Below are 26,617 nucleotides of genomic sequence, written 5' to 3'. Positions count from 1 at the left end.
ATTGATTTTGAAAACATTTGATTGAAAAGATATGATTTGAAAAAGATTTGATTTTGAAAAACTTTGAAAACTTGAAAAAAATTGATTTTGAAAACAAAATCTTCCCCCTAGCACCATCCTGGCGTTAAACGCCCAGAATGGTATACATTCTGGCGTTTAACGCCCAAAATGCTACCTTTTTGGGCGTTAAACGCCCAACCAGGTGCCCTGGCTGGCGTTTAAACGCCAGTCTGCCTTCTTCACTGGGCATTTTTGAATGCTCAGCTTTTTCTGTATAATTCCTCTGCAGTGTGTTCTGAATCTTCAATCCCTTGTATCATTGACTTGAAAAGACACAAATTAAAAATATTTTTGGATTTTTAATAATTAAAATGCAACAAGAATCAAATAACAATGCATGCAAGACACCAAACTTAGCAGTTTGTATACTACTGACACTAATGAACTGAAAATGCATATGAGACACACAAAATACTCAAGTCAATAGAATTCAAAGATTAGAACACAAAAATCATCAAGAATTACTTGAGGATCCTTAAGACACATGAATGAATGCATGCAATTGACACCAAACTTAAGATGAGACACTAGACTTAAGCAAGAAACATCAAATATTTTTGGTTTTTATGATTTTGTAAATTTTTTTGTATTTTTTCGAAAATTAAGTGGAAAAAGGTATCAAAATCCTCAATGAGAATTCCAGGAATCAGTGCAATGCTAGTCTAAGACTCCGGTCCAGGCATTAGACATGGCTTCACAGCCAGCCAAGCTTTCAAGGAAAGCTTCGGTCCAAAACACTAGACATGACCAAAGGTCAGCCAAGCCTTAGCAAATCACTGCTCCAAAAGCAAGATTGATACGAAATCAACAAGCTCTTGTGGTGATAAGTTGAAACCTCGGTCCAATCAGATTAGACATGGCTTCTCAGCCAGCCAGATTTCAACAAATCATCATGAAACTCTAGAATTCATCTTTAAGAATTTCGAAAAAAAATACCTAATCTAAGCAACAAGATGAACCGTCAGTTGTCCAGCCTGAACAATCCCGGGCAATAACACCAAAAATTTGATGTTATTGCCGGATCTTGGCACTGATGTTACCAAAGGCTTGCTCAAAACTAGAACAATCCCCGGCAACGGCGCCAAAAACTTGATGCGCGAAATTGTGAACTATACTTTTTCACAACTCTCATAATCCCTGGTAATGGCTCCAAAAACTTGGTGCGCTCAATACCATGGCATTACACAACTTCGCACAACTAACCAGCAAGTGCACTGGGTCGTCCAAGTAATAAACCTTACGTGAGTAAGGGTCAATCCCACGGAGATTGTTAGTATTGAAGCAAGCTATGGTCATCTTGTAAATCTTAGTCAGGCAAACTCAGATATATATCGGTGATGAACGAAAATAACATAAAAGATAAAGATAGTGATACTTATGTAATTCATTGGTAGGAACTTCAGATAAGCGCATGAAGATGCCTTCCCTTCCGTCTCTCTGCTTTCCTACTGTCTTCATCCAACCCTTCTTACTCCTTTCCATGGCAAGCTCATATAGGGTCTCACTGTTGTCAGCAGCTACCTCCCATCCTCGCAGTGAAAGCTAATGCACACACTCTGTCACAGTGCTGCCAATCACCGGTGTGGTTCCCTCCCCTACCGGAATAGAATAACTCTTTTGCGTCTGTCACTAACGCCCAGTAGGTTACAGGTTTGAAGCACGTCACAGTCATTCAATCATTGAATCCTACTCAGAATACCACAGACAAGGTTAAACCTTCCGGATTCTCTTGAATGCTGCCATCAGTTCTTGCCTATACCACGAAGACTCTGATCTCACGGAATGGTTGGCTCGTTTGTCAGGCGAGCACTCGATTGTCAGGCGATCAACCATGCATCGTGCAATCAGGAATCCAAGAGATATTCACCAAGCCTCAAATGCTTGTAGAACAAGAGTGGTTGTCAGTCACTTTGTTCATGAGTGAGAATGGTGATGGGCGTCAATCATCACCTTCATCATGTTGAAGAACAAGTGATATCTTGGATAAAGAACAAGCGGAATTTGAATGGAAGAACAATAGTAATTGCATTAATACTCGAGGTACAGCAGAGCTCCACACCTTAATCTATGGTGTGTAGAAACTCCACCGTTGAAAATACATAAGCATAAGGTCTAGGCATGGCCGAATGGCCAGCCTCCCAATGATCTAAGAACTAAAATATCCAAAGATGATCTAGAGATCTAAAAGTGATCAAAATATTTCTATACAATAGTAAAAGGTCCTACTTATAAGAAACTAGTAGCCTAGGGTGTATAGAAATGAGTAAATGACATAAAAATCCTTTTCCGGGCCCACTTGGTGTGTGCTTGGGCTGAGCAATGAAGCAATTTCGTGTAGAGACTCTTCTTGGAGTTAAACGCCAGCTTTGGTGCCAGTTTGGGCGTTTAACTCCCATTTGGGTGCCAGTTCCAGCGTTTAACGCTGGGATTCCTTGAGGTGACTTTGAACGCCGGTTTGGGCCATCAAATCTTGGGCAAAGTATGGACTATTATATATTGCTGGAAAGCCCAGGATGTCTACTTTCCAACGCCGTTGAGGGCGCGCCAATTGGGCTTCTGTAGCTCCAGAAAATCCGCTTCGAGTGCAGGGAGGTCAGAATCCAACAGCATCTGCAGTCCTTTTGAGTCTCAAAATCAGATTTTTGCTCAGGTCCCTCAATTTCAGCCAGAAAATACCTGAAATCACAGAAAAACACACAAACTCGTAGTAAAGTCCAGAAAAGTGAATTTTAATTAAAAACTAATAAAAATATACTAAAAACTAACTATATCATATCAAAAACATACTAAAAACAATGCCAAAAAGTATACAAATTATCCGCTCATCAAGTATCTTTTTGGTGAGAGCTTGCGCTCCGAGATGATTACCACAAATGCCGCTGTGCACTTCCTCTAAGACTTCCTTTGTGTTAGAAGTTGGTACGCATTTTAGTAAAGGTGTTGATATCCCTCTTTTGTATAGTATGTTGTTTATGATAGTGTAGTACTGTGCCTCCCTTTTCAGCCTCTTTGCCTCCTTTTCATCTGTAGGGAGTGCTTCTGTTTTGAGGTAGTTTATTATGGGGGTCATCCATCCTTGATCCCGACCTATTATGGCTAGGACTTTTTCTTCTTCTGCTATTGACGGGTTCTGTAGTATCTCCTGGATGAGGCTTCTGTTGTTGCCCCCTGGTTTGGTGCTGGCTAATTTTGAAAGGGCGTCAGCTCGGGCATTTTGCTCACGAGGTATGTGATAGATCCTATATTCCCCGAGTTGTCTGAGCTGTTCTTTGGTTTTATCCAAATATTTTTTCATGGTCGGATCTTTGGCTTGGTAGCTTCCTGTTATTTGTGAGGTGATGACTTGTGAGTCACTGTAGATGTTGAGTTTCCGAGCTCCAACCTCCCTAGCCAGCTTCAAACCTGCTAATAGTGCTTCGTATTCTGCCTGGTTGTTCGAGGCCGGGAATCCGAATTTAAAGGAGAGCTCAAGTTGAGTTCCTAGGTTGCTTTCGATTATCACGCCCGCACCGCTTCCTGTTTTATTCGAGGATCCGTCCACGTATATGTTCCATTCTATGGGGATTTCCGGGGTGTCTGTGAATTCTGCGATGAAGTCGGCCAGGTGTTGTGATTTGATGGTTGTCCGTGCCTCGTATTGGAGGTCGAACTCAGACAACTCGATTGCCCATTGTAGGATTCTTCCTGCTAGATCTGTTTTCTGTAATATCCCTTTTATGAGTTGGTTGGTCCGAACTTTAATGGTATGCGCTTGGAAATATGGGCGAAGCCACCGGGATGTGAGGATCAGAGCGTAGGCAAACTTTTTCTATTTTCTGGTAGTTCAGCTCAGATCCCTGTAGCGCTTTGCTGATGAAGTAGACGAGTTTTTGCCCATGTTCGTCTTCTCTGACTAGTGCTGAGGCTATTGCCCGGCTTTCTACTGCGAGATATAATATGAGCGATTCTCCTTCTCGTGGCCGAGATAGGATAGGTGGCCGTCCTAAGAACTCTTTGAAGTCTCGGAAGGCTTGCTCACATTCCGTCGTCCATTCGAATTGTTTTCCCTTTCTTAAAGTAGCATAGAAGGGAAGAGATCTTATCGCCGCTCCTGCTAAGAATCGGGATAGAGCGGCCAGCCTCCCGTTGAGTTGTTGTACTTCTTTAACACAAGTTGGGCTCTTCATGTTGAGTATGGCTTGACACTTGTCTGCATTTTGCGGGCTTCTACTGTGAAGGTGCATTTTGCGGGATTGAGCCGCATGTCGTGTTTCCTGATAGTGTAAAACACTTGAGCCAGGTCGGATAAAAATGTATCTTCGCTTTGTGTCTTTATCAACATGTCGTCTACATAAACTTCCATGGTTTTCCCGATGTGATCTGAGAAAACTTTATTCATTAGCCTTTGATAAGTAGCTCCTGCGTTCTTGAGACCGAAAGGCATCACGATGTAACAGTAGTTTGCTTTCGGCGTTAGGAACGAGGTCTTTTCTTGATCTGGCGGATACATGGGGATTTGGTTGTACCCTGAATACGCATCCATGAACGAGAGATACTTATATCCTGATGAAGCATCTACTAGAGCGTCGATGCTTGGGAGTGGGTAAGGGTCTTTTGGGCAGGCTTTGTTGAGGTCGGTGTAGTCGGTGCACATTCGCCACTTCCCATTTGACTTTTTCACCAAGACAACGTTTGCTAGCCATAGTGAGTATTTGACTTCCCTTATGAACCCGGCCTCTAGTAGCGCCTGTACTTGTTCTTCTACAACTTGAGCTCGTTCTGGTCCGAGTCTTCTTCGTCTTTGTTGTACCGGCCGGGATCCCGGGTAGATTGCCAATTTGTGGCTCATTAGTTCGGGATCAATGCCTGGCATGTCGGTAGCTTTCCATGCGAAGAGATCAACATTATCTCGTAGGAACCGTATTAGTGATTCCTTTGTGTCTCCTTTCAGGATCGTGCCAATATTAGTTGTTTTATCTGAGGTGTCTCCGATCTGGACTCTTTCTACTTCTCCTTCGGGTCGTGGTCGGAATTCTTCTCGCCTCTGAACTCCACCAAGCTCGATTGTGTGGAACTCTCCTCCTTCACCTCGGAGGTTTAGGCTTTCGTTATAACAGTGACGTGCCATCTTTTGATCTGCCTTTATTGTAGCTATCCCTTCCGCAGTTGGGAATTTCATACATAGATGTAGAGTTGAAACTATTGCGCCGAGTTAATTTAACGTTGTCCGACCTATTAAGGCATTGTAGGTTGAGCTTGCGTCGACCACGAGGTAGTCGATCTTGAGTGTTCTGGATTGGTTCCCCTTCCCGAAGGTTGTATGCAGCGATACGTATCCCAGCGGTTGAACTGGGGCATCTCCTAGTCCAAACAGGCTGTTCGGGTACGCTCTTAGCTCTTTTTCTTCTAGGCCGAGTTTGTCGAAGGCAGTTTTGAATAAGATGTCGGCAGAGCTTCCCTGGTCAATTAGTGTACGGTGAAGGTTGGCATTTTCCAGTATGATCGTAATGACCATGGGGTCGTCGTGTCCCGAGATGATTCCGGATGCATCTTCCTTGGTAAATGTGATTGCTGGGATGTCTGGGGCTTCCTTTTTTCCTTCGACGTGGTACACCTCTTTGAGGTGTCGCTTGCGAGATGATTTGGAGATTCCTCCTCCAGCAAATCCGCCGTGTATTACGTGAACGTGTCTTTCCGGTGTGCGAGGTGATCGTTCAGATCGTCCAACATCCTCATCCCTTCTTCTTTTTCTTGGTTCGTCATCCCGATTAGCCAAGAACCGATCTAGTTTTCCTTTTGTATGGAGAATCGGGCCAGGAACTTCTTGGCCAGGTCGTCGAAACTCGAGATGGATTTTGGAGGTAGGTTGTCGAACCATTTAATGGTTGTCTTGGTGAGAGTTATTGGAAAGGCTTTGCAGCGAACTGCATCTGAAGCATCAGTGAGGTACATTCTACTTCTGAAGTTGCTGAGATGATGGTTGGGGTCCGAGGTGCCGTCATATAGAGTCATATCCGGAAGCTTGAAATCTTTCAGAATTTTGGTTTTCATAATTTCTCTGGTGAATGGATCTTGATCTTTCTGAGAGCTATCCTCTGTGGATGGTCGAGTAGCTTTAGTTTTGAGATCAGCTTCGAGTTTTATAAGCTTATCTTCTAATTCTCGGCGCCGCCTTATCTCCCGGCGTAGATCTTCTTCTTTTTCACGTTGATGTTGGGCTTCTTTCTCAAGTTGCTCCAATCGATTTTGAAGTGCTTCTATTACTCCTGGATTTGACGAATTTTTGTCTCCGTTGGTTTCTGGAGTATCTTTGAGTATCGTCTCCGCATTTTTATGCGGCGTTCTGTCTTCCAAACCTGAATCGTGGTCGTTGTCATGGTCATCCGCCATGTTAATGGGATGACTTTCAGGTTCCCCGGCAATGGCGCCAATGTTCCGAGGGTTACCTGAAACTGTAGGTCGATCTCGGGTGAGATCTTCTGTGTTTATCGGAGCCGACGTGTCCGGCAGGTGTACAGCGGCCGGAGCTGATGTGTCCGACTTGTTGGACTTGGTGGTGGTGCTGATCCTTCGTCCCCAGAGGGTGGGGGGTACCTGCAAGGGACTCCGATGCTTAAGTTAGCAAGGGTATTAAGCAGGTATTGAGTAGAATCAGAGTATGAGTTATACCTGGGGTGCTCCAGTGTATTTATAATGATGAGATGTGGCCTCCTGCGGATAAGATAAGTTAGTTATCTTATCTTATCCTTATCTTATCTTTAAGTGAGGTCATCTTTAAGGGAAACGCCTTTATCTCTATGGACTTGGGCTGCCCTTGGATTTGGGGCGCGTTCCTCTATTTGGGCCCTTCATTTTGGGATTTCCTGTGACTTGGCCGAACTCTTTGAGGAGAGGTCGGGTTGTCCTGACCTGAAGAGGTCGGTCGCTTTGTCTGTCGAACATCCCGGGTCAGACAGCTCGACCCAGGGTATGAACAACTCCCCATTTTTTGTTCGCACTCTCCACAACGTGAATCTCCCTGGACGAAAAGCTCAGATCTTCCTAGCATAAAGCTCGGCGTTAAAGGCAACAGCTCGGCGTCCACCAGAACATTTGTTTCAAATCCTGATACATCTTTGTTACTCCAGGATGCATAGAAAATCTACTTTGATGAGCTTCTGCAAGAATCCTTTGCCGTAAATCTTCAGAGCTAGGCACACAAATTCTGTTCTTGTATCTCCAGAGACTGCTATGATCTAGTCTTACAGCTTCTGGTTCTTCTACTTTCATCCGTCTCAGCATCGTCATCATTTCTGAGTCCTGTGCTTGTGCTTGCTGAATCCTAATCTTAAAATCTGGTGTTATATTCAACTGCGCCAAACAGACTCCATTTGACGTCTCAGCCATAGCCAACTTAAGGTCCTCAAATTCCGCAAGTAGCTTCTCTTCCTTTATCATCATCCAAGAAATACTCAAATTTTTCCTGCTCAAGGCGTCTGCCACCACGTTTGCTTTTCCTGGGTGATAACTTAACTTAAAATCATAGTCCTTCAGGAACTCCATCCACCTTCGCTGTCGCATATTAAGATCCTTCTGGTCAAAGATATACTTTAAACTTTTGTGGTCAGAGAAAACTTCTAGTTGAGCGCCATACAAATAGTGCCTCCAGATCTTCAGAGCAAACACCACTGCCGCCAACTCTAAGTCATGCGTCGGATAATTTCGTTCATGAGGTCTCAGCTGCCGGGAAGCATAAGCCACCACATTTTTGTCTTGCATCAGCACACATCCAAGTCCTTTATGAGAGGCGTCACAGTATACTTCAAAAGGTTTCTGTGGGTCGGGTAGTACTAATACAGGTGCAGTTGTTAACTTCTCCTTAAGCATTTTGAAACTTCTATCACACTCAGCCGTCCAAACGAACGGAACTTCCTTTCGTGTAAGGTAAGTCAAAGGTAAGGCTATCTGTGAAAATCCTTTGATGAACCTCCGGTAATATCCAGCAAGTCCAAGAAAACTCCGAACTTCTGTAACGGTCGTAGGTGGTTCCCATTACACTACTGCTTCAATTTTTGAAGGATCCACTGCAACTCCTCCCTGTGATATAACATGTCCCAAAAATGCCACCTTCTCTGTCCAGAACTCGCACTTTGATAGTTTAGCATATAACTTTCGAGTCCTCAGTATCTGCAATACAGCCCTTAGATGCTCTTCATGCTCTCCTTCTGTCTTCGAATAAATGAGAATATCGTCTATGAAAACTACTACGAACTGATCAAGGTACGGACGGAAAATACGATTCATGTAATCCATGAAAATCGCGGGAGCATTAGTTAGTCCAAACGACATAACCGTATACTCATAGTGACCATATCGAGTTCTAAATGCCGTCTTCGGTATATCTGATTCTTTCACTCGAATCTGGTGATAGCCCGATCGCAAATCAATCTTCGAAAACACAGTTGCACCTTTTAACTGGTCCATCAAATCATCTATTCGTGGAAGTGGATACTTGTTCTTGATAGTGACTTTATTCAACTGTCGGTAGTCTACGCAAAGTCTCATTCCACCATCCTTCTTCTTTACTAGCAATACAGGAGCTCCCCAAAGTGATGCACTGGGATGAATAAATTTCTTACCAAGTAGCTCATCCAACTGCTTTTTCAACTCTGCAAGTTCCAGTGGTGACATCCGGTACGGTGCTATGGAAATCGGTCCGGTTCCAGGTACAAGTTCAATGCTGAATTCTATCTCTCGCTGAGGAGGAAACTCAGGTATGTCGTCCGGGAAAACATCAGGAAATTCCTTCACCACTCGGATTTGTTCTAAGCTTACTTCACTGTCATTTGAGCTAGCCGCTAACAGAACGTACCCCTCACAATCACTCCCGTTTAATGTAACTCTTACAGAATTCAGATATAAGGTATATGACAAAAATGGTTTAATATCTAAACTATCAGACGGAATAACAGCAGTTCTTTCAAAGCAATCAAGGAAAACATGATACTTAGATAACCAATCTAACCCTAGAATAACTTCTAAACCACATAGAGGCAAACAGATTAGATCATGTATAAAAGTTCTGTTCCTAATAGTGAATGGTACTTGCAGGGACACTAAACTAGTCAAAACATTTTGGGATGCAGGTGTATGGACAATCAGATCAAAGTTCAACTCAGAGAAATCTAGTCCCAACTCACGAGCAACAGTTAAAGAAATAAAAGAATGCGATGCACCCGAATCATACAGTACAGTTAGAGATCGATTCTTGACATAACACTGACCTTGGATCAGGGCGTCTGATTGCATAGCATCATCAGCAGTCATGGCAAACACTCGACCTTGTTGCTGGGTTCGTACTGGATTCCGAACAAACTTTCTTGGGTAGATCCTAGCTGTGTGTCTAGATTCCTTATAAGTAAAACAAGCATTCGTTCCTTACAGCATCCAAATCTAACATGGCCATAGCCATGGAGATCATAACAGCTATGAGGATAGCTGTACCTCGCATCGATTTGTCGTTTAGAGCTCGATTAAACTATGCCTATTCGCAGTCATTAAGGTCCTATCCGCACCAAACAATCAACATTAAGGTGATCAGTCTTAATATTTCAAGTAAGGCACGAACACTCCCAAAATGAGCACTCATAGACATTCATGCCAAATGTATCTTGAAGATACCTTAACAGCATGAGACACACAAGCAGAGTATGCAATGAAGCATAGTCAGTCCACTCCCCAGGCTCTACTGGGAACGAACTGCTCTGATACCAACTTGTAACGACCCAACTCCCTATATGCCATGGTCATACAAGAAGCTAAGTGTTACCAACTTATCTTTCCTAATTATTAACTATTACTTAATATATGAGCCTGTTCCTTGTTAGAACGTTGCCAATTTTATGAGTAATTTTAATTTTTCTTTTATTTGCTGCGGACATTCAGGTAAAATAAACAAGCATATAATAAGAATAATAGAGAAGTGGCATAAAGAAACATAGAAACACAGCTGATAGTATACATCATGTACACTATAACACAACATGTAGCGTTTACACAAGATCAAGTCAGTTCACATCCTCGTCATCCTACGTAGCTAATATTTACACGACACTCCCAGGGCCTGGCCCATACAAAAAGCCGCTAAACTGGCACCCAGGCTAGCCTAACCACTATATAGCTCCTAGCTCTCGGGTGTACTAACACAAGTGAGAGACTTTCTATCCGATAATGTTAGACTAGAGTGTCATCAAAAGAATGCCCCTTCCGCAGTCAAACTATATCTACTCGTGGCCGTTCGGAGAATCGCCGTGAGGCTCGTCCATCTCCTCATCCTGCTCTATCTCTATCTCAGGATCCTCCTCCTCCTCCTCATCATCCGCAGCTACAACTATACCCTCAGATCCACCAGAAACACTGCTGTCACTATGTACAAAACCATTCGCGAGCACAGGTCCGTTCGCGTATATAGGAGCTACCCCATCATCCGGTAGTGCCGGCTCATCAGGCTGTGGAAAGTCAGGGATCGGCTCAGGGGAAAAATCCCACTCTGGTGGTATCACAGGTATGTAGTCACCAGCTAACTCGGGCTCATCAGGAACGATAGGCTCAGGTTCCACCTCATTCAAAGGTTGAGCTGGTATAGGGTGCTCGGGGTCATCAGGAAAAGGATGTACAGGTGCGTCAGGATGTAACCAGGATAAGGGAAAGTCGTAAGGAGCATCAGGGTCAAAATGCGGGCTAGACAGAGGATGTTGAAAGGCTCGATCAGGTAACGCGTATCGTCTAATACGAGGCTCCAATCCCATGATGAAATAACTGTGATGTACCGGATCCTCGTAGACGTAAGGGTCCTCGAACTCATAGAAGATCACGCCCGTCTCCATCTGGGGGAGGAAGGGAGAGAGAAGGGGTAAGAACTGGGGAGTTCTTAGTAGGGTCGGGGTTATTAGTTACGTTCATTTATTTGGGGTCGATTAACAGACGAATAACATAAGATAGCGAAGCAGTAAACAAAAGATAAAGACAGAAAGAGAAGGTAGAGACAAAAGAAAGCAGAACACTGGTCGGCGAAATTGTGAACTATACTTTTTCACAACTCTCATAATCCCTGGTAATGGCTCCAAAAACTTGGTGCGCTCAATACCATGGCATTACACAACTTCGCACAACTAACCAGCAAGTGCACTGGGTCGTCCAAGTAATAAACCTTACGTGAGTAAGGGTCGATCCCACGGAGATTGTTAGTATTGAAGCAAGCTATGGTCATCTTGTAAATCTTAGTTAGGCAAACTCAAATGTATATGATGATGATGAACGAAAATAACATGCAAGATAAAGATAGTGATACTTATGTATATCATTGGTGTAAGAGCTTCAGACAAGTGTATGAAGATGCCTTCCCTTCCGTCTCTCTGCTTTCCTACTGCCTTCATCCAATCCTTCTTACTCCTTTCCATGGCAAGCTCGTGTAGGGTCTCACTGTTGTCAGCAGCTACCTCCCATCCTCTCAGTGAAAGCGATTGCATATGTCCTGTCACGGCATAGCGGAATTCATCTGTCGGTTCTCAATCAGGCGCGGAATAGAATCCAGTGATTCTTTTGCGTTATCACTAACGCCCCCGCCCTCAGGGTTTGAAGCACGTCACAGTCATTCAGTCATTGAATCCTACTCAGAACACCACAGACAAGGTTAGACCTTCCGGATTCTCTTGAATGCTGCCATCAGGTCCTGCCTATACCACGAAGATTCCGGTTAAAGAATCCAAGAGATATTCACTAAAGCCTCGAATGCTTGTAGAACAAGAATGGTTGTCAGTCACCTTGTTCATAGGTTGAAGAACGAGTGATATCTTAGATAAAGAACAAGCGGAGTTGAATAGAAGAACAATAGTAATTGCATTAATACTCGAGGTACAGCAGAGCTTCACACCCTTAATCTATGGTATGTAGAAACTCCACCGTTGAAAATACATAAGCATAAGGTCCAGGCATGGCCGAATGGCCAGCCTCCCAAAGATCTAAGATAGCATAAAAGTGAAGATAGCTACCAAAGTCTGTGTCCACATCTAATAGTAAAAGGTCCTACTTATAGAAAACTAGTACATAGATGAGTAAATGACATAAAAATCCACTTCCGGGCCCACTTGGTGTGTGCTTGGGCTGAGCAATCAAGGAAATTCGTGTAGAGACCTTTTCTGGAGTTAAACGCCAGCTCCCATGCCAGTTTGGGCGTTTAACTCCAACTTTTATTCCTGTTCCGGCGTTTAACGCTGGAATTCCTGAGGCCGGATTGCTTCGCGGGTTTGGGCCATCAAATCTTGGACAAAGTATGGACTATTATATATTGCTGGAAAGCCCTGGATGTCTACTTTCCAACGCCGTTGAGAGCGCGCCAATTGGGCTTCTGTAGCTCCAGAAAATCCACTTCGAGTGCAGGGAGGTCAGAATCCAACAGCATCTGCAGTCCTTTTTGGTCTCTGAATCAGATTTTTGCTCAGGTCCCTCAATTTCAGCCAGAAAATACCTGAAATCACAGAAAAACACACAAACTCATAGTAAAGTCCAGAAAAGTGAATTTTAAATAAAAACTAATAAAAATGTACTAAAATCTAACTAAAAGATATCAAAAACATACTAAAAACAATGCCAAAAAGTATACAAATTATCCGCTCATCACAACACCAAACTTAAATTGTTGCTTGTCCTCAAGCAACTGAAAATCAAATAAGATCAAAAGAAGAGAATATGCAATGAATTCCAAAAACATCTGTGAAGATCAGTATTAATTAGATGAGCGGGGCTTTTAACCTTCTGTCTCTGAACAGTTTTGGCATCTCAATCTATCCCTTGAAATTCAGAATGGTTGGCTTCTTTAGGAACTCAGAGTCCAGATAGTGTTAATGATTCTCCTAGTAAAGTATGATGATTCTTGAACATAGCTATTTATTGAGTCTTGGCTGTGGCCCAAAGCACTCTGTCTTCCAGTATTACCACCGGATACATACATGCCACAGACACATAATTGGGTGAACCTTTTCAGATTGTGACTCAGCTTTGCTAAAGTCCCCAATTAGAGGTGTCCAGGGTTCTTAAGCACACTCTTATTTGCCTTGGATCACAACTTTATTTCTTTTCTTTTTCTTTCTTTCTTTCTTTTTTTTCGATTTTTTTTTTTCGGTTTTTTTCTCTTTTTTTTTTTTTTTTTTGAATAGCTTTTTCTTGCTTCAAGAATCATTTTATTGATTTTTCAGATCCTCAGTAACATGTCTCCTTTTTCATCATTCTTTCAAGAGCCAACATTCATGAACCACAAATTCAAGATACATATGCACTGTTTACACATACATTCAGAGAACAAAAATATTGCCACCACATCAAAATAATTAAACTATTATAAAATTCAAAATTCATGCAATTCTTCCTTTTTCAATTAAGCACATTTTATTCAAGAAAGGTGATGGATTCATAGGACATTCATAACTTTAAGGCATAGACACTAAGACACTAATGATCATAAGACACAAACATGGATAACATAAAGCATAAAATTCGAAAAACAGAAGAATAAATAACAAGGAAATCAAGGAATGGGTCCACCTCAGTGATGGCGGCTCTTCCTTGCTTTTGAAGGTCCTATGGAGTGCTTGAGCTCCTCAATGTCTCTTCCTTGCCTTTGTTGCTCCTCCCTCATGATTCTTTGATCTTCTCTAATCTCATGAAGGATGATGGAGTGTTCTTGGTGCTCCACCCTTAGTTGTCCCATGTTGGAACTCAACTCTCCTAGGGAGGTATTCAGTTGCTCCCAATAGTTTTGTGGAGGAAAACTCATTCCTTGAGGAATCTCAGGGATCTCATGATGAGTAGGGTCCCTTGTATACTCCATCCTTTTCTTGGTGATGGGCTTGTCCTCATCAATGGAGATGTCACCCTCTATGTCAACTCCAACTGAATAACAGAGGTGACAAATGAGGTGAGGAAAGGCTAACCTTGCCACAGTGGAGGTCTTGTCTGCCACTTTATAGAGTTCTTGAGCTATAACCTCATGAACCTCTATTTCCTCTCCAATCATGATACTATGGATCATGATGGCCCGGTCTATGGTAACTTCGGACCGGTTGCTAGTGGGAATGATTGAGCGTTGTATGAACTCTAACCATCCTCTAGCCACGGGCTTGAGGTCATGCCTTCTCAATTGGACCGGCTTTCCTCTTGAATCTTGCTTCCATTGTGCGCCCTCTTCACATATGACTGTGAGGACTTGGTCCAACCTTTGATCAAAGTTGACCCTTCTAGTGAAAGGATGCTCATCTCCTTGCATCATAGGCAAGTTGAACGCCACCCTCACACTCTCCGGACTAAAATCCAAGTATTTCCCCCGAACCATAGTAAGATAATTCTTTGGATTCGGGTTCACACTTTGGTCATGGTTCTTTGTGATCCATGCATTGGCATAGAACTCTTGAACCATCAAGATTCCAACTTGTTGAATGGGGTTGGTGAGAACTTCCCAACCTCTTCTTTGGATCTCATGGCGGATCTCCGGATATTCACCCTTTTTGAGTGAAAAGGGGACTTCGGGGATCACCTTCTTCAAGGCCACAACTTCATAGAAGTGGTCTTGATGCACCCTTGAGAGGAATCTATCCATCTCCCATGACTCGGAGGTGGAAGATTTTGCCTTCCCTTTCCTCTTTTTAGAGGTTTCTCCGGCCTTTGGTGCCATAATGGTTATGGAAAAACGAAAAAGCAACGCTTTTACCACACCAAACTTAAAATGTTTGCTCGTCCTCGAGCAAAAGAAGAAAGAAAGGAGTAGAAGAAGAAGAAATGAGGAAGAGGGGGAGGGTAGTGTGTTCGGCCAAAGGGGGAAGAAGTGGTCTTTAGGTTGTGTGAAAATGAAGGGTTGAAGAAGGGTATTTATAGGAGAGAGGGGGGTAAAGGTTCGGCCATTTGAGGGTGGGTTTGGGAGGGGAAGTGGTTTGAATTTGAAGGGTGAGGTTGGTGGGGTTTTATGAAGGATGGATGTGAGTGGTGAAGAGAAAGATGGGATTTGATAGGTGAGGGGTTTTTGGGGAAGAGGTGTTGAGGTGATTGGTGAATGGGGGAAGAAGAGAGAGAGTGATGGTAGGGTCCTGTGGGGTCCACAGATCCTGTAGTGTCAAGGAAAAGTCATCCCTGCACCAAAAGTTGCTCAAAATCACGTTTTGAGGCATTTCTGGCGTTAAACGCCGGGCTGGTGCCCATTCCTGGCGTTTAACGCCAGGTTCTTGCCCTTTACTGGCGTTTAACGCCAGTCTGGTGTCCCTTTCTGGCGTTAAACGCCCAGAAGGGTGCCAGACTGGGCGTTAAACGCCCAACAGCAAGGCTTACTGGCGTTTAAACGCCAGCAGCTTCTTCCTCCAGGGTGTGCTGTTTTTCTTCCTGTTTTTCATTCTGTTTTTGCTTTTTTCATTATTTTTGTGACTTCTTATGATCATCAACCTACAAAAAAGATAAAATAACAAAAGAAAATAATTAATTATAAAACATTGGGTTGCCTCCCAACAAGCGCTTCTTTAATGTCATTAGCTTGACAGAGGACTCCCATGGAGCCTCAGAAACACTCAGAACCTTGTTGAAACCTCCCAACACCAAACTTAGAGTTTGAATGTGGGGTTTCAACACCAAACTTAGAGTTTGGTTGTGGCCTCCCAACACCAAACTTAGAGTTTGACTGTGGGGGCTCTGTTTGGCTCTGTTTTGAGAGAAGCTCTTCATGCTTCCTCTCCATGATGATAGAGGGATATCCTTGGGCCTTAAACACCATGGATTCTTCATTCACTTGAATGATCAACTCTCCTCTATCAACATCAATCACAGCCTTTGCTGTGGCTAGGAATGGTCTGCCAAGGATGATGGATTCATCCATGCACTTCCCAGTCTCTAGGACTATGAAATCAGTAGGAATGTAATGGTCTTCAATCTTCACCAAAACATTCTCTATAAGTCCATGAGCTTGTTTTCTTGAATTGTCTGCCATCTCTAATGAGATTCTTGCAGCTTGCACCTCAAGGATCCCTAATTTCTCCATTACAGAGAGGGGCATGAGGTTTACACTTGACCCTAAGTCACACAAAGCCTTCTTGAAGGTCATGGTGCCTATGGTGCAAGGTATAGAAAACTTCCCAGGATCCTGCCTCTTTTGAGGCAGTTTATGCCTAGACAAGTCATCCAGTTCTTTGGTGAGCAAGGGAGGTTCATCTTCCCAAGTCTCATTTCCAAATAACTTGTCATTTAACTTCATGATTGCTCCAAGGTATTTAGCAACTTGCTCTTCAGTGACATACTCATCCTCTTCAGAGGAAGAATACTCATCAGAGCTCATGAAAGGCAGTAGCAAGTCCAAGGGAATCTCTATGGTCTCAGTCTGAGCCTCAGATTCCCAAGGTTCCTCATTGGGGAACTCATTAGAGGCCAGTGGACGTCCAGTGAGGCCTTCCTCAGTGGCGTTCACTGCCTCTTCTTCCTCCCAGAATTCGGCCATGTTTATGGCTTTGCACTCTCCTTTTGGATTTTCTTCAGTGTTACTTGGGAGAGTGCTTGGAGGAAGTTCAGTAATTTTCTTGCTCAGCTGACCCACTTGTCCTTCCAAATTCCTAATGGAAGATCTAGTTTCAGTCATGAAACTTTGAGTGGTTTTGATCAGATCAGAGACCATGGTTGCTAAGTCAGAATTATTCTGCTTAGAGCTCTCTGTCTGTTGCTGAGAAGATGATGGAAAAGGCTTGCCATTGTTAAACCTGTTTCTTCCACCATTGTTATTGAAACCTTGTTGAGGTCTCTCGTGATTCTTCCATGAAAGATTTGGGTGATTTCTCCATGAAGAATTATAGGTGTTACCATAGGGTTCTCCTAGGTAATTTACCTCTTCCATGGAAGGGTTCTCAGGATCATAAGCTTCTTCCTCAGATGAAGCTTCCTTAGTACTGCTTGGTGCATTTTGCATTCCAGACAGACTTTGAGAAATCAGATTGACTTGTTGTGTCAATATTTTATTCTGAGCCAATATGGCATTCAGAGTGTCAATATCAAGAACTCCTTTCTTCTGACTAGTCCCATTGTTCACAGGATTTCTTTCAGAAGTGTACATGAATTGGTTATTTGCAACCATTTCAATCAGTTCTTGAGCTTCAGTAGGCGTCTTCTTCAGATGAAGAGATCCTCCTGCAGAGCTATCCAAGGACATCTTAGATAGTTCAGAGAGACCATCATAGAAAATACCTATGATGCTCCATTCAGAAAGCATGTCAGAAGGACATTTTCTGATTAATTGTTTGTATCTTTCCCAAGCTTCATAGAGGGATTCTCCATCCTTTTGTCTAAAGGTTTGGACTTCCACTCTAAGCTTACTCCATCTTTGTGGTGGAAAGAATTTTGCCAAGAAGGCATTGACTAGCTTTTCCCATGAGTCCAGGCTTTCTTTAGGTTGAGAGTCCAACCATATTCTAGCTCTGTCTCTTACAGCAAAAGGGAATAGCATCAGTCTATAGACTTCAGGGTCAACCCCATTAGTCTTGACTGTGTCACAGATTTGCAAGAATTCAGCTAAAAACTGATGAGGATCTTCCATTGGAAGTCCATGGAACTTGCAATTCTGTTGCATTAGAGAAACTAATTGAGGCTTAAGCTCAAAGTTGTTTGCTCCAATGGCAGGGATAGAGATGCTTCTCCCATAAAAATCAGGAGTAGGTGCAGTAAAGTCACCCAGCACCTTCCTTGCATTGTTTGCATTGTTGTTGTTTTCTGCTGCCATGTTTTCTTCCTTGAAGAATTCGGTCAGGTCCTCTAAAGAGAGTTGTGCTTTGGCTTCTCTTAGCTTTCTCTTCAAGGTTCTCTCGGGTTCAGGGTCAGCTTCAACAAGAATGCCTTTGTCTCTGCTCCTGCTCATATGATAGAGAAGAGAACAAGAAAATGTGGAGTCCTCTATGTCACAGTATAGAGATTCCTTGAAATGTCAGAGGAAAAGAGAAATAGAAAGAAGAAGGAGAAGATGAATTCGAACTTTAATTAGATAAGGTTCGAATTGTGCATTTAGAAGGAGTGGCACTCCATAAATAGAAGGATGTGGGAAGGAGGGAAGTTTATTTTCGAAAATCAAGTGAAAAATTTTGAAATTATTTTGAAAAACATTAATTAATTTTCGAAAATAAAAGTGGAAAAGAAATTAAGTGATTTTTGAAAAAGAATTTGAAATTAGAAATTAAGAAGATTTGATTGAAAGTTATTTTGAAAAAGATGTGGTTAAGAAGATATGAAAAAAATGTGATTGAGAAGATATGATTTGAAAACTATTTGAAAAGATATGATTTTAAAAACAATTTGAAAAGATATGATTTTAAAAATTGATGACTTGCCTAACAAGAAAAGATATGATTCAAACATTAAAAACCTTTCTCAACAGAAAAGGTAACAAATTTGAGATGTTCAATCAAATCATTAATTGTTAGTAAGTATCTTTTAAAAAGGAAAGAAATTGATTTTGAAAACATTTGATTGAAAAGATTTGATTTGAAAAAGATTTGATTTTGAAAAATTTGAAAAAAATTGATTTGAAAACAAAATCTTCTCCCTAGCACCATCCTGGCGTTAAACGCCCAGAATGGTATACATTCTGGCGTTTAACGCCCAAAATGCTACCTCTTTGGGCGTTAAACGCCCAACCAGGTACCCTGGCTGGCGTTTAAACGCCAGTCTGCCTTCTTCACTGGGCATTTTTGAATGCTCAGCTTTTTCTGTATAATTCCTCTGCAGTATGTTCTAAATCTTCAATTCTTTGTATCATTGACTTGAAAAGACACAAATTAAAAATATTTTTGGATTTTTAATAATCAAAATGCAACAAGAATCAAATAACAATGCATGCAAGACACCAAACTTAGCAGTTTGTGTACTACTGACACTAACAATATGAGAATGCATATGAGACACAAAAAAAAAAAATACTTCAAGTCAATAGAATTCAAAGATTAGAACACAAAATATATGCATGGATTCGAAAAATATAACAAAGACATGCATTTGACACCAAACTTAAGATGAGACTCTAGACTCAAACAAGAAATATTTTTGGATTTTTATGGTTTTGTAATTTTTTTTGTGATTTTCGAAAATTTAAGTGAAAACATCAAAATTCTTAATGAGAATTCTAGGAATCAGTGCAATGCTAGTCTAAGACTCCGGTCCAGGAATTAGACATGGCTTCACAGCCAGCCAAGCTTTCAAAGAAAGCTTCGGTCCAAAACACTAGACATGACCAAGGTCAGCCAAGCCTTAGCAAATCACTGCTCCAACAGCAAGATTGATACGAAATCAACAAGCTCTTGTGGTGATAAGTTGAAACCTCGGTCCAATCAGATTAGACATGGCTTCTCAGCCAGCCAGATTTCAACAAATCATCATGAAACTCTAGAATTCACCTTCAAGAATTTCGAAAAAAAATACCTAATCTAAGCAACAAGATGAACCGTCAGTTGTCCAGCCTAAACAATCCCGGGCAATAACACCAAAAATTTGATGTTGTTGCCGGATCTTGGCTCTGATGTTACCAAAAGCTTGCTCAAAACATGAACAATCCCCGGCAACGGCGCCAAAAACTTGGTCGGCGAAATTGTGAACTATACTTTTTCACAACTCTCATAATCCCTGGTAATGGCTCCAAAAACTTGGTGCGCTCAATACCATGGCATTACACAACTTCGCACAACTAACCAGCAAGTGCACTGGGTCGTCCAAGTAATAAACCTTACGTGAGTAAGGGTCGATCCCACGGAGATTGTTAGTATTGAAGCAAGCTATGGTCATCTTGTAAATCTTAGTTAGGCAAACTCAAATGTATATGATGATGATGAACGAAAATAACATGCAAGATAAAGATAGTGATACTTATGTATATCATTGGTGTAAGAGCTTCAGACAAGTGTATGAAGATGCCTTCCCTTCCGTCTCTCTGCTTTCCTACTGCCTTCATCCAATCCTTCTTACTCCTTTCCATGGCAAGCTCGTGTAGGGTCTCACTGTTGTCAGCAGCTACCTCCCATCCTCTCAGTGAAAGCGATTGCATATGTCCTGTCACGGCATAGCGGAATTCATCTGTCGGTTCTCAATCAGGCGCGGAATAGAATCCAGTGATTCTTTTGCGTTATCACTAACGCCCCCGCCCTCAGGGTTTGAAGCACGTCACAGTCATTCAGTCATTGAATCCTACTCAGAACACCACAGACAAGGTTAGACCTTCCGGATTCTCTTGAATGCTGCCATCAGGTCCTGCCTATACCACGAAGATTCCGGTTAAAGAATCCAAGAGATATTCACTAAAGCCTCGAATGCTTGTAGAACAAGAATGGTTGTCAGTCACCTTGTTCATAGGTTGAAGAACGAGTGATATCTTAGATAAAGAACAAGCGGAGTTGAATAGAAGAACAATAGTAATTGCATTAATACTCGAGGTACAGCAGAGCTTCACACCCTTAATCTATGGTATGTAGAAACTCCACCGTTGAAAATACATAAGCATAAGGTCCAGGCATGGCCGAATGGCCAGCCTCCCAAAGATCTAAGATAGCATAAAAGTGAAGATAGCTACCAAAGTCTGTGTCCACATCTAATAGTAAAAGGTCCTACTTATAGAAAACTAGTACATAGATGAGTAAATGACATAAAAATCCACTTCCGGGCCCACTTGGTGTGTGCTTGGGCTGAGCAATCAAGGAAATTCGTGTAGAGACCTTTTTTGGAGTTAAACGCCAGCTCCCATGCCAGTTTGGGCGTTTAACTCCAACTTTTATTCCTGTTCCGGCGTTTAACGCTGGAATTCCTGAGGCCGGATTGCTTCGCGGGTTTGGGCCATCAAATCTTGGACAAAGTATGGACTATTATATATTGCTGGAAAGCCCTGGATGTCTACTTTCCAACGCCGTTGAGAGCGCGCCAATTGGGCTTCTGTAGCTCCAGAAAATCCACTTCGAGTGCAGGGAGGTCAGAATCCAACAGCATCTGCAGTCCTTTTTGGTCTCTGAATCAGATTTTTGCTCAGGTCCCTCAATTTCAGCCAGAAAATACCTGAAATCACAGAAAAACACACAAACTCATAGTAAAGTCCAGAAAAGTGAATTTTAAATAAAAACTAATAAAAATGTACTAAAATCTAACTAAAAGATATCAAAAACATACTAAAAACAATGCCAAAAAGTATACAAATTATCCGCTCATCAAACACAAACAAAAGAATACAAGAAAATAAAACATAGAAATAGCATACAAGCTGACAAACACAAAGAAATAGATCACACACAGAAAGGAATGCAACAGAGAATGATGCGCAGACAAGAATGATGCATGTCTAGTCCTAGCACAGGCCATGAGCTCATGTGTCGGTTGGCTGCCCGCAATCCCGACATTTATCCGGTCACGAGTAATCCCGATTTCCCGGATACGATTTTCCGTTCCTAAATAAATGCGCATATAATAATAGCCGCTCATTCGAGACAGCCTCTGCTTACTGCAGGAAAATATATATATATATACTCTGCTCTGCTCTGGGGAAGCGGAAAATAGCTGTAGGTAACTTAGTTTCCCTACAGAAGCTCTGGGTTGCATTAAGCAACTAATATATATTAAATATAGCTCTGGGTTGCATCAAGCAACTAATATATATATTTATATATAATATCTCTTGGGTTGCATTACGCAACATATAGATATATATAATATCTCTTTACTCTGTTCTGGTTGCCCTTTTCTCTGTATCTCTTTACTCTGTTTTAATTACTCTGTTCTCTGTATCTCTTTTCTCTTCTCTGTTTACTCTTTTCATATATATATATATATATATATATATATATATATATATATATATCTATATTACTCCTTTTCTCTTTATCTCTTTACTTTACTCTGGTTACTCTGTTTTCTGTGTTTCTCTACTCTACTCTGATTACTCTGTTCTCTGTGTTTCTCTGCTTAACATATGTATTTAAAGCTTATGTAAACTTCGGTATGAATAGTTAGCCTGTCCCAAGTATAGGTTCATTAAGTCTATACTGAAACATTTTAACTTTTCATATAATACCTAATCCTAGTCGGAATTCAAGGTCTAACTATGTTGCCCTAATTCGTTCACTAGTCTCTGTCTGTTTTTCTGTCGTTAAAACTTTACAGACTTTTTCTCCGATTTTTATCTTTTCTTTAACTTTTATCTTTTCTTTATCTTTTCCTCTCTAACATGTTGTTACCACTCCCTAAGTGTGTTATGAAGGTAATTATGAGATTCTGCACTTAAAGTTGTCTTTCTAAAACTTTTACAGAAAATTGCCTTTTCTGCATTATTTTATTATTTTTATTAAAATATTATTTTAATTAAATATTATTATTTAATATTTTATTATTTATTATTTTATTATTAAATTTTCGAAAATTAACTTTACTTTAACCTTTAACCTTTAAAATTCACTTTTTACCCCGGTAACTTTTAATATTTCTACTTTAACCACCCTAACTTTCAGAAATTACCAAATAACCCCTTAAACACCAAAATAATTACTTCCTTGCCCTTTCTAAGATCTAAAAGGTGTTCTTCAATGTTCTTCACCACACTCAAAGTGTTCTTCATGTTCTTCATAAATTCTTCAAATTCTTTCTCTGTTTTTACCCGTTTTTCAATCTTTTCAGCAACCGATTTTTACTACAATTCATAATAAATTAGCAGCCACTAAAACCCCATCTTTTCTACATGATTTCATCACTAATTGAACCTCAATTTAAGCCTAGGGTTTCGTTTTTCCAGCTGCTCCAAGAACATGAACATAAAGCTTGAATTTCATCAAATTTCATCAGAATTTCACCAAATTTTCACCAAGAATCAATCATATATGCAACCAATTTTTAGCACAGCCAAATAATACAACATTCACACATCTCAAACACAAATAATCAAGATTAATTTCGTGACACCCTACCTGGTTTTGCTGCTCCTAATTCAATCAAACTTTCAGGTGGTCCTTAAGCACTTTTTCCTCCTAAATCACACCAAGAAACACATATTTAACCATGTTTCCTTGAAACCGAATCAAAAGAGAGATGGTGCAGCCAACTCACCTTGATCCCAGCCTTGATAAATCATATGATCATGTAGAGAAAGAAGAGAGGATCATTTTGGTCGGATTGGAATTTTGATTTGAGTTTTAGTTCAGCAGAAATCAAGCTTTGAAGATTTGGAACTAAGAACTTTTCTCTCTTTTTCTCTCTACCTATTTTCGGCCACAAAGTGAAAATGAGCCAGCCTTGGGGGTTTTGGGGGTGTAGGGTGAGTTGTGATTGGTTGGCTTGGAGGTGGATTAAAATAATATTAAAATATCTCAGGTGTATAACTACTAAAACTAGGTGTATCGGAACACTTGCAAAAACATCTCTAAAAATTATTTTCTGAGCTACTAGCATAAATGACACTAGTAACATATTTATTATAAGAATAAAACATGAATAATGAGGCCTTAGCATTGCTAAAGTCATCAGAGAGTGCTGGTGCTAAGATGCACCAGTAAACTGTGAACCCGGTTAAACCGATTTTCTGTTTTTAACTAAAACTGACCAGGTAACCTTATAATATCATTCAAGAAGCTTCTAATACTCATATAATGATGATATTACCCTATTATCTCTCTTCTCTCATGAATCGAGTCCGGTTCGTCAAACTGAGACTATTTACGAAAAACCGGATCAAAACTCCTAACCGATACGGTTCAAAAACTATGTTCTTCGTAACTGCATTATCAAGCTTGCCTCATAAAAGGTTCTAGCTTAAAGATGACATAATGACAATTAGAATTGAGATACTTGATAATATATCAGAGCTTCTCCCCTTACTGATCCTCCGGAGTTCTCCGTACTTTCAGAAAAGATCTCGCGTACTCGAAAACCGGGGTTGTTACATTGATAAATTTTGAAAAAAGTTTCATTCGTTGTCAATTATAGACAATAAGTAAAAAAAATATCCTACCATTTGATCTTTTTTAATGGAGATATTTTTTACAAATTTAATATGGTGTTGATGTAATGTTTGCCATTGTTGCATCTAGAGGATCCCCTAAGATCCTACCGTCATCCATTGTAGCTTTTCCGCGTTCCTTCTTTGGTCTCCGACTCTCCGAGCAACTATCAACTCTATGACCATATTTGCCACAACCAAAGCAAATAAGATGTAGACCTTCGTACTCAACCTTAAACTCCTTTCCGAAAACTTTAATAGCTGGGACAAGCTGATTTCGCAGATCCACCTCCACGCATAAACGTGCAAACTTCCCTTTTAAGTGTATAGAAGTAGTTTGATCAATTTTTAACATCGTTTTAATCTTTCCGCCTGCCCTCCACAAGAAGTGATAGGCGTAAAGTTCCACCGGAAGCTCTAGAATTCTCACTCACATCGCAAATTTCTGCATAGCATCCCTTGAGGTTGAAACAACAGCCTCCACCTTTGTACTAACAGGTAGTGACCTGCTACCTACCACGGGACTTCAAAGAGCGCATGTTTATAGTCACCTTCGTTGCCAAAACGCACAAGGAAGAACTCTCTAATTAGATCGATTACTTTAACATCCCCATTCTTGGACCAAACACGTTGAACTCACGACTCCATAGATCGAAATCCAATATTCTTATCAAGTGCCTTGACAATAAGAGAAACCTTCCATGGATGACACCATTCATCATACTCTGCCAAACTTACCTCAACTTTCTGCTTTGGATTGAAGGGAGCTGCTTTGCCAACACCATTTTTAGAGACCTCCTCTAACGTATAGTCCTCAGCCACTGTTCATACCCTGGACTGAGCTATAAGGTCCAGACCGCACAAAGACAAGGGACCGACCTTTTTAAAGGAAGGTCGCCACCGATCTCTTCATAAAGGAGCTCGAACAAATCGCCACGAAGGCCCACAAAGGCCCAAAGTAAAAGGACCACTGACTGCTAGAAAACGGTTGGCCCAAAAAAGATGATCTCACTCGCAAAAGATAAGATAAGATAACAAACTTTTCTCAAAGGAAGATTGCCGAACGCTACTATAAATAGACTGGAGCACCCATGTATAAGATATACTCCAATTCTACAAAAAATCTGCCTAAAACTCATACTGACTTAAGCATCGGAGTTTTTTGCAGGTACCACCCCGCTCCGGCGAACGAGGATCAGCAGCACCTCCTCCTCCAACAAGTTGAATGCGGCGGCCATGACCAGACTAAAAGATCTCATCCGAGATCGACCTCCCTGTTTCAGGTAACCCACGGAACATTGGTGCCGTTACCGGGGACCTGGAAGTCATCCCCTCGTCATGGCAAACGACCCTCCTACCAACGACCAAACCTCTGGATTAGAAGAAGGAATGCCACTAAAAAATACAGATGCTACACCAACCTCCCCGAAGGATGCACACCACGCCAAGGGAGACAAGCAACCCTAGAGCACAGAGATCTTAGACCCCATCCGTGAACAGCAGGATCGCCTCAAATTGCTCGAACAAGAAGCCGAACGGCAACGAGAAGCCAAGTGAGATCTTTGGAGAGAAACAAGACGACGTTGGAAACTGGAAGAAAAACTCCTAAAACTCGAAGCCAACCTGAAAGCTAAAACCACTCGCTCCGACCCCGAAACTAGCCATTACAAGGACCAAGACCCGTTCACAAAAGAAATCATGAAAGCTAAGGTCCCAAAGGACTTCAAAGCTCCTGACATGACCCCATATGATGGCACGACCGACCTAAGCCATCACCTCAGCAACTTTAGGAGTCGGATGTATCTCACGGATGCCTCGGATGCAACCCGTTGCAAAGCCTTCCCGACTACCCTGACTAAAATAGCAATAAAGTGGTTCGAAAGCTTGCCCCCAAGATCAATCACAAGCTTCGACGACCTCGCCAAAAAATTCTTAGCCAGGTTCTCCATACAAAAGGACAAAGCCAAACATGCTCTAAGCTTGCTAGGAATCAAACAGGGAGACCGAAAAAGCCTCCGCAGCTATATGGAAAGATTCAATAAAGCATGCCTCGACATACATAGCCTCCCCACAGAAGCAGCCATCATGGGACTCATCAACGATCTACATGAGCGGCCCTTCAGCCACTCCATATCTAAAAAACACCCCACATCCCTAAATGAAGTGCAAGAACGGGCTGAGAAATACATCAACATGGAGAAAAACTCCCGATTATGAGCCAAAGAATAAAGAAGATCAATCCATAGAGAAGCCCAGAAAATACCATAACTATACCCCTCTTCGGGTATCTTTAGTGGACATCTACCAAGAAATATGCAACACAGAAAAGATCCCACCTCCCAGCTCAATTAAACACAAAAGGGGCAGAAGTCAGACCGAATACTGCGAATACCACCGAATCTTGGACACCTCACTAATGAATGCTACGACTTAAAGAATGTCATAGAAAAACTGGCCCGAGAAGGAAGACTAGACCAATTCCTCGCCAACAGAACAGATGACCCAAAAAAGAGAAGAATAGATGAAGAGGGCGGACGAGCTGAACGTCCCCCTCACACCCCAGAAAGGCACGTCCAT

At 41.6% G+C, this 26,617-nt stretch overlaps 1 non-coding gene across 1 annotated transcript; it reads left to right on the top strand.

Moving 5' to 3' along the window:
- Positions 1-17,299: 17,299 nt before the first annotated feature.
- Positions 17,300-17,407, top strand: LOC130959453 (small nucleolar RNA R71). Its single transcript, XR_009078532.1, has one exon. It is a non-coding gene; the product is annotated as a small nucleolar RNA R71 (small nucleolar RNA).
- The last annotated feature ends 9,210 nt before the right edge of the window (positions 17,408-26,617 follow it).

The sequence above is a fragment of the Arachis stenosperma genome, chromosome 10, assembly GCF_014773155.1.
Source record: "Arachis stenosperma cultivar V10309 chromosome 10, arast.V10309.gnm1.PFL2, whole genome shotgun sequence".
NCBI classification, from domain to species: domain Eukaryota; kingdom Viridiplantae; phylum Streptophyta; class Magnoliopsida; order Fabales; family Fabaceae; genus Arachis; species Arachis stenosperma.
The sequence above is the reverse complement of the archived record's forward strand: the minus strand, read 5'-3'. Positions and strand labels throughout refer to the sequence as shown.